Source organism: Colobus angolensis, unplaced genomic scaffold (assembly GCF_000951035.1).
Source record: "Colobus angolensis palliatus isolate OR3802 unplaced genomic scaffold, Cang.pa_1.0 Scaffold136, whole genome shotgun sequence".
NCBI classification, from domain to species: domain Eukaryota; kingdom Metazoa; phylum Chordata; class Mammalia; order Primates; family Cercopithecidae; genus Colobus; species Colobus angolensis.
In genome coordinates, this window is record NW_012114444.1 from 3,606,191 (window position 1) to 3,619,051 (window position 12,861).

The window sequence follows — 12,861 nt, forward strand, 5'->3', positions numbered from 1 at the left end:
CCTACCTGTGACTCAGCGATCCCTTCCTAGGGGAATGCTGAGAGCACACCGTGCTTGTGTGCAGCAGAAGACAGACACCCACGTGGATAACCACACTGCTTGTAATAGCAAGATACAAGGATGACCCAAATATTCAGCAGCAAGATTAATGGATGCACTGTGGGGTCCACAGTGTGAATGAACGGACCACAGCTCCACCCAGCAGCACGGATGCCTGATTGGAGGAGATCGGTGAGTGCAATGAGTCAGTTTCAGAAGAGACAGACAGTATGGTTCTTTGAAACAGAAATTTCATAACACACAACGCTCCATAAACATTGGGGAGCTCATGTAGACATAGTAAAATGAAAAAGTCAAAGAAGAGAATGAAAAACATACATTTTAGACTGGTAGTTCCTTCTTGGAGGAGGCTTGGAAGAGAGAGGGGCACACAGGGAGCTTCCAACAGCGTTCACTTCCTTATGATGGGTGGGTGCTCGTGGGTGTCTCACGATGGTTACTGCTTAAGTGGTGCCTATATGGTACACATCACCTTAAACACAAGGAGGGAATAAGTCTCCTCTCTCTTCAGTGGAAAAGCTGGGGGCTAGTGAGCCAGGAATAGTTTTGAAGGACTCTGTGAGTTTGCCATCGGGTCCTTGGGCCTCTGCTCCATGTAGGGTTGCAATATTATCACTGGGAAAGTCTTTGCCATTCACCTGAAACTCAGACTTAACTGGGCACTGGCATTTTAAGTTGCTGAGCTTGGCGAGCCTGGCTCCAAGGTGGTTTCATTGAACCCTGCCAAGTAGATGCCAGATTCAGGAGGCGACTTTCCTGCTTTCTCCAAAGCCTCATGTTCTCACAAAATACAAGTGACCACCCTCAGGACCGCAGGTTGGGGTATGAATAACTTATAACATAAAGGAAACTCAGGATGACATGTGATCAGACCAAGTGAACTGTCTTTGCAGCTGTCGAGTGGTGGCCAATAAGCAATTTCCTTCCACTGATATTTTTCTTACAACACATCTTTGAGGGGCAGCGTCTGCCTGCAAGCTGTGGGCACAGAGGTTGGTGATAAAGGCTGTGGGGTTCTAACTAGGGGACTGCCAGAATTGTAAAGTATTTAAAAGGCAGGTGCCATTCAAGGTTATCCCTCTGATAAGGAATATAGCTCTTGGAAGACACAAATCACTAACTTCTCATAAAAATGATTCTGCCAGCAGAGGATTATTGCATTTCTGCTGATCTGGCCTGGAAGAGGCTTTGGGATACCTAGACTTTTGAAACCACCATAGGGGCAGGAGAGCTGGCCTGCACAGAGCTGTGAAGTGATGGCTGAGGCTGCAGAGAAACCCAGTTTTGGATGCTAGCTTGCTACTGTGGCTACATGTTGCAGGTCTCCTGAGCAATCCCTTCTTTGGAAGACTTGTCTCCCTTACAAGAACACTTCTAGTAGAGAGAACAGTGCTCACAGGGCCTCTGGGGATCAACTTTAAAGTTTCCGCCAGTTGGTCAGTGTGTGTTCACACATGAGAGGCATTGGTGCGAATATGCAAAACAGTAAGCACATTCTAGGAAGGTGCTGCCAGACCTACATCGCCACCTAATTTTTGCAAGGAAACGATTAACCCCTGGCTGCTAAGCCCTTGATAGACTTGCATTTGCGTGATTTTCAAAGACGGCGAGAAAGCACATCAGACAGAATGTTCTTCCTGGAGAATGTAGCTGGCGCCTGAGTGTTTTAGGTGCAAGGAAATGGCTTCAGCCTGTGACTTGAAAGCTGGCTGGTTCTGTTTTCAGAGCACACCTATACTAATGAGTCAGTCATCGCCTTAAAAACAAAAGCCAAGATGGAAAAAGATGGTATTGTCAACATGAGGACTACCGTCTGTTAAAGAGAATTATTGTCCAGTGGTTCTTACTGGGGGTGGTTCTTGCTCCTTGTAAATTTGGAATTGGCTCCAAGGAGGCTCGGGGATGCTACTGCTATGCCCAGCCTGGAGGCAGGTGACAGCAGAGAAGGCTAAGCACCCTGTAACGCCCACAGGGAGAATCATCCCACCCCCAGTACTCCTAGGGCTGCGGTTACAAAGCCCTGAGAGCAGTGGAGGAACATGACCATGTTCTGCTGCTTTGTTGAGCCTCTGGTTCAGTCCCAGCTGGCTCTCAGAGGAAAAGCTTCTGCCTTGACCACAGACTGCTTGTAAATTAAAATACATTGGGGATTTTGATGTGTATTCTTCATTCATTGATCCTATATTTTATAATAGGAAGTCAGTGTCTCTGGAGAAGGCAAAAATTTTCATTTAAATAGCAGCAGGAAAGAAACTTAGGTGCAAATGGGAAGGAAGTTCATTAATGAGATTTTCCTGCTAGGCTAATAGGAGAGAAGGAGGAACCAAAAGCTCTGGACTTCGGCTACAACTTCTTGGCCCTTCAGCCCAGCAAATTTGAAAATGTCTTTTCTCTCAATGAATTCATTTGCCACCTGTCCTGCTGAGCATGGAAACTGTTAAAGGCAAATGAGATAATGAATGTGAAACATCTCGAACAACTCACGGAGGTATCCAAATGCAAGGTAAGGGCAACAGCGCTAACATGTCTCAAAGCAGAGACCATCAGTCTCTCCTAATCAAAGAGATGTTGGAAGGTGATATGGTTTGGCTCTGTGCCCCCACCCAAATCTCATGTCAGATTGTAACCTCCATGTGTGGGGGAGGGGCTTGGCGGGAGGTGATTGAATCATGTGAGGGGCTTGGCGGGAGGTGATTGAATCATGTGAGGGGCTTGGTGGGAGGTGATTGAATCATGTGAGGGGCTTGGTGGGAGGTGATTGAATCATGTGAGGGGCTTGGTGGGAGGTGATTGAATCATGGGGCGGACTTCCCCTTTGCTGTTCTGGTGATACAGTTCTCATGACAGCAGGTCGTTTGAAAGCATGTAGCCATAACCCCTTCGCTCTCTCTCTCCTACTCCTCCATGGCTTTCCCTTAGTCTTCCACCATGATTGTAAGTTTCCCGAAGCCTTCCAGCCATGCTTCCTGTACAGCCTGTGGAACTGTGAGTCAATTAAACCACTTTTCTTCATAAATTACCCAGCCTCAGGTATTTCTTTATAGCAGTGTGAGAACAGACATACAGAGCGGGAAGGACAAAAATTAAACCCTAGTAGGTGAACTTCTGGATTTATTTAGCAATTAATAATCATACTAATACTAATCACAATGACAGTAAGAGCAAAAATCACCATTAAGTACCTGCTATGTGTGCTACACGATAGGTTCTTGTTTTGTTTCTTACAGAGGTAATGTAATTGAGTCCCTACAAAAACCCATGGAAGTTGGAATTAACATCTTCATTTTAAGATGAGGAAACTGAGGCTCAGAGAGGTTAATTTGCTTTCCTAAGGTTGCCCAAATGTGAACTGTCAAAGCAAGGATTCAGGCTCCTAATCTCACATTCCACAGCTGTGCTCCCCATGAGCCCACTGAGAAGAGCCCAAGAGCGTCCTGTGCCCACCTGATGGGCTCTCAGGGTTCATAGCCTGGCTTTCATTTTTGCATATTCAATATTCAGTGTATCAGAGCAAAAAAAAAATGTAGTCAGAAAGGGACAACACTCCATCATTCTCTAAAAGCTCATTTGGTTTGGCTCCTGGGCTCAAGCAAACTGGGTGAGAGCCCCGCTTCAAGCAGACGGATGAAAAAGTCTGGTTTCCTGTGATGCCTGCCTATGGAGATGAGCATCTGTCTCCAACTCAGCAGCAGGTGCAGAGACATTTATTTTCACAGTAGAAGAAACCACTTTGTGGCTGATATTTAGACATAGTAGAAGTGGATGGAGCATTTGTACTCCTCAGCAGTAGGTCATAGCATCGAAACAAATGCTTAGATGTCTCTTTTCAAGTGGAAAAAAAAAACCCCCAAAACATTTGGAGTATGTGTATTTTTCTTTTCTCATATTAGTAATATGGAAGCCGAGGCTATCAAACCCCCTAGTTTACAGATTTTAAAAACTCCAAAATCTTAAGCTGAGAGTTAAATAACTAACTTGACTAGTGTCTTAGTAAAGGTTCTGAAGAGAAACAGAGCCAACAGAAGATATAAAAATATAGACATATATGTTTTATAAATATAAGCTCCTAGATTTACAATGAAGTTATATTCCAATAAACTCATTTAAGTTGGAAATATTGTAAGTCCAAAATGCATTTAATATACCTAACCTACCAAATATCATAACTTGGCTTAGCCCACCTTAAACATGTTTGGAATATTTGGATTAGCCTACAGTTGGGCAAAACCATCTAACACACATCCTACTTTACAATAAAGTGTTGAATATCTCATGTAACTTACTGAATACTGAAAGTAAAAAAGCCGAATGGTTATATAGGTACTCACAGTATGGTTTCTACGGAATGTCTGTCACTTTCATACTATTGTAAAATTGAAAAATCTGAAGTTGAACCATGGTAAGTGGGGGACTGTTTATAGATATGAAGAGATTTATTATGAGGACTTGATTCTCATGACCATGGAGGCTGGGAAATCCCATGATCTGCACCTGGAGGCCTGGAGAAATGCGATGTAGGTTCTAGTCTGAATCCAGAGACCTGGGAACCAGGAGCACTAATGCTGGAAATTTCAGCCCAAGAGCAGGAGAAGAAGACTAATGTTCTGGCTAAGCAGCCAGGCAAGTTCTACCTTCTTCTGCTTCTTTGTTCCACTCAGGCCTTCAATAGCTTGCAGGAGGCTCACCCTTACTCAGGAGGGTCATCTACTTTACTCAGTCTGCTGATTCAAATGCAAACCTCCTTGGACACACTCACAGACATGCCCCCAAATAATGTGCAACCAATTACCTGGGCACCCTGTGGCCTGGCCAAGTTGACACATGAAATTAACCATCACAAGTCGCATTCTGGATTAGACTAAATTCATGTCAAGATTATTTATTCAACAAATATGTTTTGAGTGCCTCATATGTGCTTGGCATTGAGCCAAGCCCTGGCAAAATAAAAATGAGCCCATGGGCAGCCTCCTTATAATCCTGAGGCTTTCAATTGACTCGAGTCAATTGCTAATCAGACAGTATTTACAAATGATGAAACACTGGACACTTCCCCTCTAAGATCAGGGACAAATCCAGGGTGCCCTCTTACCACTTCCATCCATCACTGTACCAAATGTCCCAGCCAACGCAATGAGGCAGGAAAGAGGCATACTGGGCACACAGGGAGAAAACAAAGGAGTAAATGTGTTGCTATTAGCAGCTGACATGGGTGTGTACAGCAAAAACAGTATGGAGTCTGCAAAAACAACTACTAGAAATAAAAAATGAGTTTAACAAGAGCCCAGCATACTAGGTCAATGTGGTAGCCTATTCTAATATTCTATCAATGTCGTTCCTCTCTATGTGTGTATGAATTGCCCCATTGAGAGGTGAAGTCTATTGCTCTCAACCTCCTGAATCTGGGCTGGCCTTTGTGATTTGCTTTCCCAATAGAATGAGGTGAAAATGACCTCCTAGGACTACTAAATCTAGGTCATAAGAGACACATTCTTTCTAGGGATCAGGCACCATGTGAAAGGTCCAAGGACTCCAAGGCCACTATGCTGTGAGAACCCCATGCCATATGGAAAGACATTAGAGAATGAGGTGCTATAGAGAGAGAGAGAAGGGGTGCCAAGGAGCCCCCAAACCCCAGGCGTGGGAGTGAGGAAGTCTGCACTGACACTCTGTGGATCAAAGATGAACCACCCCAGTTAGCCCCTCCTGAAATGCAAGGGTTGTTTTAAGCCACCAGGTTTTGGGCAGGAGGACTCAGTCACATGTGGTAGTGGCTACCATGTTGGATAGCATTGTCCTAAAAGAAAATATTGGAGAATATCTTTAGGCCATCGAGTGGGCAAAGAGTCTTTTAAATAAAATGCAAAAAGCACTGGCCATAAAAGATAAAGTTGAATTTTTTTATTTTATTGAAATGAAAAAATTTGCTTATTAAGTGATCCTGTTAAGAGAACAAATAGGCAAATCACAAACAAGGAGGAAACATTCAGTGCATACACCTCACAAAGGACTCCTGTCCAGACTATACAAAGGACTCTTACAAATCAACAGTGGAGCGAAAAAAAACCCCATAGAAACAGGAAGAACACTTTAACAGACACTTCGTGGAAGAAGTTTTATAAATGGTTAATAAGCATGGAAAAAGGTGCTCATTAGTCATTAGGAAAATGCAAGTTAAAATCACAATGAGGGGCTTGGAGTGGTGGCTCATGCCTGTAATCCCAGAACTTTGGGAAGCTGAGGCGGGCAGATCCGTTAACCTCAGGAGTTTGAAACTAGCCTGGGCAACATAGCAAGACCCTGTCCCTATAAAAAATACACACACACCAAAAATTAACCAAGCATGGTGGCATGTGCCTGTAGTCCCAGCCACTCGGGAGGCTGAGGTGGGAGGATCACTTGAGCCTAGGAGGTTGAGGCTGCAGTGAGCTCTAATCGCACCACTACACTAGAGCCTGGGCTACAGAGCAAGACCCTGTCTCAAAAAAAACCCCAAACACACAATGAGATACCATTTCACATTCGCTTGAATGGTTAACGTGAAAAGATCGACAAGGTGAGTTGTTGGAGTGGATGTGGAGCGAATGGAAGTCTCATACATGGCTGGTACAAGGAAATGCAAACTTGTACAGCCTTTTAAATAATCACTTGAGAGTTTCTTGTCAAGTTAAAGATACATTTACCATATGACCCCGCAGGTGTTTATCCAAGAAGAATGAAAACATATGTCCATACAATGACTTCTCCGACATTTTCCATGGCTGCCTTATTTGTAACAGACAAGAACTAGAAATGACTGGATGCTCCTCAGTTGGAGAATTAAGGCATGGATTCTGGGTAGTACTCGCAATATCGAGAATCTACTTACTGGTGGGGCACGGTGGCTCATGCCTGTAATGCTAGCACTTTGGGAGGCTGAGGCTGGCAGATCACCTGAGGTCAGGGGTTCGAGATCAGCGTGGCCAAAATGAAGAAACCCCGTCTCTGCTAAAAATACAAAAATTAGCCAGGCGTAGTGGTGGGTGCCTGTCATCCCAGTTACTCAAGAGGCTGAGGCAGGAGAATCGCTTGAACCCGAGAGGTGGAGGTTGCAGTGAGCGGAGATTGTGCCACTGCACTCTAGCCTGGGTAACAGAGTCAGACTCTGTCTCAAAAAAAAAAAAAACTAAAAAAAACTACTTACTAGTGCATGCAGCAACATCCAAGAAGCTGGAGACAAGAGAATGGATGCTGTGTGAGTCTGTTTCTGTGAAATTTAAGAGTAGACGAAGCTGATCTGTGGTGAAACAAATCAGAATGGTAGTTGCTTCTAAGGGTGGGGTTTCCCTCAAAAAGATATGAGGAAACTCTCTGGGTGATGGAAGCAGTCTATGGCTTGTTTGCGGTGGTGGCTTTATGAGTGTAGACAGTTGTCAAACGTATTGAACTGAATACTTGAGATCTGCACATGTTAAAGCATGTACATTACACCTCGCTTAAAATAATCGTTACCCAGAAGAGCGTGCACTTGCTCTGTTGTGAAGAGAAGGGATGTGCTCTGTGACGCCTGCAGCAGAGGGATCTATCCCTGTTGGTTCCTAGGAAAGGATGCCTGTGTGGAGATGTGGGGGAAGATTAGAGGCTGACTTAAGGAAGTGGGCTGGAGTGCTGGGGACTGGGGACATCCAGGCAGTGGGAACAGCACAGGGAAATGAATTCCTGGGGAGTGCTGGAGTCCTTGGGGTGTGAAAGGACAGCAACCTAGCTGACTGACCTGATAGGGTTTGGGGGATGATTCTGTTTTGAAGAGTGGGGGAAGGCATAGAGGGATGTGCTCAGATTTGTATTTTTTTAAAGGTTATCTTGGCTGCTGAGAGGAGAACAGCACTGGGAGGGTGGAGAGAAGACAGAGAATCAATCGATGTGAAGGGAGTTCCCACAACTGCCCACATGACAGATGATGGGCAGGTGCCTGGATGCTGCTGGAAAGAGAGAGAGGCAGAAGTGGACGCACAGAGGCATGTGTGGGAGGCAAGGAGATTGTGGATTCACTTGGGATCTGCAATGGCGAGTGAGGGAGGGAGGGAATCGGGATAGGTTTTGGGTTTCTGGCTTGTAGGAAGAACAGTGATGCCCTTCACAGAAAGAGGAAACATGTATAAAGCACCAGGTTAGCAAGGAAAACAGGAGAACTGAATACTTACAGAGGAAAGTGGGAGGACAATTCGTAGACTGTGTGGTCACTGAGTTTAACTTAAGAAAAGAATGCCTGCATTTTCTACAAATTTTTAGAGTTATTATTAGTTCTATCTTATTGAGGAGTTGACATTTTGCCAAAAAGTGCACTCTTTTACATAAATATATGTGTGTGTGTATGCATATATATACACACACATATATGTAAAAGATACATATATTACATGTATTCATATGTAGTTACAAAAAATAATGCAGACAGATCCTATGAACCGTTCCCCTGGGTTCCCCTAATGGTAACATCTAGCATAACTAGCACAAGATCACAACCAGAGTATCAGTATAGATACACCGCACTAATCTTATTCAGATTACTACAGATTCAGGTTTCATTTGTATTCACTCGTGTCTGTGTGTGTGTGCATGTGAGTGTGTGTGTGTTTCATGTAGTTTTATTCTTTATATCTTTAAATGTTCTGTCTCTATTGGAATTTTAGTTTTATTCTAAATAATTTTACAAATTAAGGGAAAGAGAATTGACAAAGGAATTGAACACTCATATAAACTTTCTCATTAAATTAATGATGTGGTGCCCACCCATTGATCCCTTATAAAACTTGAAATTTCTTAATTGAAATGGGGACCAGGAAGAAGAAAAGTAAAAATCCACCATAAAAGCTAATGGTATGAATGGATTTCTAACGTCTAAATTATTCAGAGCTATAATTAACTGAAATGTGGAACTATGAACCTTTCCTCTTGGATGTACAGCCACAATGAAAATGGATTCTCTTCCCCATAAGGATTAGAGCCCAAATTTATTGTCTTAGTGAAGTCAGCAAAGTCGTTAATATCAGCAGTGCCAGGGAACTGGGAAGGATCAAGGGCCCTTCAGTCCTGTTACTTCAAGGACAATCATTTTCTCTGTGGACAACTCCTAAACGTGCAATATGTTTGCCCTGGAGAGAAAATAAATAATGATGATAATGATGACAGTGATGATGATGATGATTGTCTATAATACTTTTTACGGAGCTATGATTGTCTACCATACCCTTTACTATGCCCTAAGTGTTTTACATAAGGAACCTCATATAAAATCAAACAACCTTACACAGCAGCTAGTTTTATGCCTGTGTTACAATGGAAGAAACTGAGGCACAGTGTTCTTAACCCATTCCCCCAGTTCCCTGGTCCTGGCTAGCCCCTTCAGTTGCTTCAGATTACTCCTTTAATATCATCTCCTCAAAGAGTTCCTCCTTGCTCATCCTTGAATCTACCCAACTCCACCTCCCCCCATGGCTGGTCCCTCTTCATCTGCTCACTGCACCTGTCTTCGTAGCCCTTAGACTTATCCAACTCAGGATGCGTGCATTTGTCTGGAAACTTGGCGAGGGTGTGAACCTCTGTCTACTTTGTTTCTGGCTTAAACTCTGGCATGGAGAACAATGCCGGTCATAAAGTAGACGCTCAGTAAATATTGTGTTCTAGGTGCATGGATTAATAGGGGGCAAAGCAGATAAATAAAGCCAAAAAAAAAAAAAAAAAGAGCTGGTGGAGGTTTTCTGCCAATCACTCAGGGACTCAGGGACCTCATTTCTGGGAAACTCTGTGGCCGTTGGGTACCTCTAACACCTCTCTCTCCTCCGCCACACACAGAACTGAAGGTGTCCGCATGCTCTTATACCCCGGGGAAGTTCTTGGGCTCTGTCTCCTTTCTCTTCAGCCCTTGCTAAACGCTAATGATTCTGCTTCTCCCCCGTCTCCTGGGATCTGATGTCTGCAGTTGCTCACTCCCTCCAATGGAGCTCCAGGCTTCCGTCCTGTTGGCCCTTGTCTCTGTGTCTCCCCAGATGCTGTCATCAACATTGTCCTACGCTGATTTTCGTCTCTGTCCTCCTGTGAACACTTGTCCAAGCCTGGATCCTGGGAGCCATCCCCACCAGGAGAAGATGGGTGTAACTGGGTAAAATTTGGGGAGCTCAGGAAGTTGACTTAGATCTCCCCTGATGGCCTGAATTTTTCTCACCAAATTAGGAGGAAGCTCTCTATCAAGATGATTCCCAAATCCTATGTCTCAGTCTGGTCCCTTGGGCTCCTGTGTCTTCTGGAGAGGATTCTGGATGCTTTTTCTTCTACTCTATGATGCTGCAGAGTCAAGTGACCTCAACAGGATGCTTACCGGGAGCAAGCTCTGTTATCCATAATGGCTCCAGGGTTGGGTGGAGGGGAGCCAGGCTAGCCCAACAGCTGAAGTTTGTGTGGATTCCAAGAGAACCTGGAGGGCAGCCTGGAAAAGGAGTGCAAAGCAGCACATTTTCTTTTTTTGACCCAGGTCATCAATGTTGTCAGGTGTTTTCATTGAGGAGGAAGGAGTTTAATTGGAAAGGGCATCCACAGTTAGTACAACTTTATCTACCAGAATCTAGAAACAGGTATTTAGAGAGCACTGAGACAAGATACGGGCTTTGGGGACAATCTTGGCAGACAGGCTTTCTTCTGATTTGGTAAGAAAAGTTTAGGCCATCAGGGAAATCTAATTCAACCTCTGGAACTCTCCAAATTATACCCATCCACTCCTGTCCCCCTCTCCTTCAGTTTCACAGGCTCAGTGTGTGCAGCGTGTGTGTTTGAGCCTCCAGCCATCTTTCCTTTCTTCTCCTCATCTGAAAATCCTCCAAGTGTGGTCTGTGGTCTGTAGACATTGGCTCCAGGTCTTCACCTCCCACTCAACTCTAACACAGCTCCTCAAAGAGTTCCTCCTTGCTCATCCTTGAATCTACCCAGCTCCACCTTCCCCCACGGCTGGTCCCTCTTCACCTGCTCACTGCACCTGTCTTCGTAGCCCTTAGACTTATCCAACTCAGGATGCATGCATTTGTCTGGAAACTTGGCGAGGGTGTGATTATCTGTAGCAGTAGTAGCGGCAGTAGAGTACTAGTAGTAGGAGTAGTTATTGCAGTGATAGTAACTAGTATTGTTTCTCTCTTTACTTTGCATAAAGACAAGCCTGAAAGGAGGTGTAAGGGGCTTCCTGAGGGAGAGATCAGGTATTGCACCACAATTTAAGGAAAGAAGAGAAATTCTTCAAAACATTGTCACCAAGAAAGAGCAGAAGCTACTTTATGTAAGATCTGAATAGGCTTCCCAAAATTAGTTCCCCAGTTAGCTCAATGAATTCCAAGGTAAGCATGTAATAGATTAAAAATAAATATTACCATGGAGATGCAATAATTACAATAATTTTAGAGTGTGTATCCTATATAATGCTTATTAACTATATACATTTTACCATTGGGTAGTAAATTCCAAAGCATTCTAATAAGCAAGCCATTTAATGTTTACATTCTTGTTAGCATCGGCGAACTGTATGGGTCTGCAGCCACTTGGTTCCTGCCTCCTCAAAGGAAATAATTCAACTGAAGGGCGTAAGACAGAGTGAGAGTTTAAGGCAAGTTTTCAGAGGAGTGAGAGTTTATTAAAAAGTTTTAGAGCAGGAACGAAAGAAAGTGAAGTACACTTGGAAGAGGACCAAGCAGGTGAGTTGAAAGATCAAGCTTGACTTTGACTTGGGGTCTTACACATCGGCATGCTTCTGGGAATCTGCATTTCTTCTCCCCTGATTCTTCCCTTGGTTGGACTGACCACATGTGCAGTGACCGGCCAGCACTTAGGAGGGGCCACACGCACAGGGTGTTTCCTGAAGTGGTGCACATGCTTATCTGAGGCGTTTTCCCCTTACTAGCCCAGTGTTCCTAGAGGAAGGCCATATTCCAGTGAAACTCTGCCATGTTGCCTCTTAGCACTCACGCTTGAGCTCACTTGGCTCCTGAGAGCTTATCAGGAAGCTGCTAATCACCAGCTTCAGGGATTTTCTACCTGTTGGGAGACTGCCATTCCCTGGCACCAGCTGCAGCCAACTATTATTTTAGAGAAACAGTTGAACAACCACCTGACCGTCACCTGATAGTTGCCTGAGACATTCCTGGGGTTGTTGGGGGTATTTTTCCTCCCCTGTTCATGTAGGCCTAACTACCTGCGCTAATATTCTGATGATTTTCATCATAAGCAAAACCTAGCAGACAGAGTAGGGAAACGTTGTGAAAGCCTGGGAATATCTGAGACAATGGTCCAGCTGATTCTTTCATTTCAGCTCAAGTCAGAAGTTCTCAGGGGTACACGAGGGCAAAATTACTTCCATAGAAACACTAGCGGTTATATTCATTTCTTACTCTCATTTTTTTATGAGCGTGCAGTGGAGTTTTACAGCAGCCATGTGAACTGGGATGACGTCATTGCTCTGATGGCTAACGGCACACAGACTTGCATTTTCTTGACTTTTAACATTTTCTCAGCTTTTCTAAAATGATACATACTGATACACATCACCCACACAAGCAGAAGCTCTTTGAGGTTACTCTTACTAATTTAAAGAGTGAAAATGGTCCCGAGACCACAAGGTTTGGCAAACATAACCTAAGCTGTGTCCCCCACCTTCCTGTCAAGATAAGACTCCTCTCCCATGAAAGTGCTACAGCAGATCTGGGGCTCCTTGGCTGAGTTTGTGAGACTGTGGGAAGCGAGAGATGGAAACAGAGATAGAAAGATAGAAATGAGAGAGGGAGATAA